Raw genomic sequence first — 1,288 nt, 5'->3', positions numbered from 1 at the left:
CTAGTGACAATGACATTTTGGTTTGCCAAAAAGTTTCCGAAATCGATTTTGGATTTTACTTTTCATTATTTTGGGGGCTCAAAAATGATGTTTTGGTTGGTCTCTGAAAAAATGATTTGTCAAAGTCGAGTTTTAAAAGGCAACTTGCATACAAGTTTGACTAGTGACAATGACATTTTGGTTTGCCAAAAAGTTTCCGAAATCGATTTTGGATTTTACTTTTCATTATTTTGGGGGCTCAAAAATGATGTTTTGGTTGGTCTCTGAAAAAATGATTTGTCAAAGTCGAGTTTTAAAAGGCAACTTGCATACAAGTTTGACTAGTGACAATGACATTTTGGTTTGCCAAAAAGTTTCCGAAATCGATTTTGGATTTTACTTTTCATTATTTTGGGGGCTCAAAAATGATGTTTTGGTTGGTCTCTGAAAAAATGATTTGTCAAAGTCGAGTTTTAAAAGGCAACTTGCATACAAGTTTGACTAGTGACAATGACATTTTGGTTTGCCAAAAAGTTTCCGAAATCGATTTTGGATTTTACTTTTCATTATTTTGGGGGCTCAAAAATGATGTTTTGGTTGGTCTCTGAAAAAATGATTTGTCAAAGTCGAGTTTTAAAAGGCAACTTGCATACAAGTTTGACTAGTGACAATGACATTTTGGTTTGCCAAAAAGTTTCCGAAATCGATTTTGGATTTTACTTTTCATTATTTTGGGGGCTCAAAAATGATGTTTTGGTTGGTCTCTGAAAAAATGATTTGTCAAAGTCGAGTTTTAAAAGGCAACTTGCATACAAGTTTGACTAGTGACAATGACATTTTGGTTTGCCAAAAAGTTTCCGAAATCGATTTTGGATTTTACTTTTCATTATTTTGGGGGCTCAAAAATGATGTTTTGGTTGGTCTCTGAAAAAATGATTTGTCAAAGTCGAGTTTTAAAAGGCAACTTGCATACAAGTTTGACTAGTGACAATGACATTTTGGTTTGCCAAAAAGTTTCCGAAATCGATTTTGGATTTTACTTTTCATTATTTTGGGGGCTCAAAAATGATGTTTTGGTTGGTCTCTGAAAAAATGATTTGTCAAAGTCGAGTTTTAAAAGGCAACTTGCATACAAGTTTGACTAGTGACAATGACATTTTGGTTTGCCAAAAAGTTTCCGAAATCGATTTTGGATTTTACTTTTCATTATTTTGGGGGCTCAAAAATGATGTTTTGGTTGGTCTCTGAAAAAATGATTTGTCAAAGTCGAGTTTTAAAAGGCAACTTGCATACAAGTTTGACTAGTGAC

The sequence above is a fragment of the Anopheles marshallii genome, assembly GCF_943734725.1.
Source record: "Anopheles marshallii chromosome X unlocalized genomic scaffold, idAnoMarsDA_429_01 X_unloc_23, whole genome shotgun sequence".
In the NCBI taxonomy this organism is placed as follows: domain Eukaryota; kingdom Metazoa; phylum Arthropoda; class Insecta; order Diptera; family Culicidae; genus Anopheles; species Anopheles marshallii.
The sequence above is the reverse complement of the archived record's forward strand: the minus strand, read 5'-3'. Positions refer to the sequence as shown.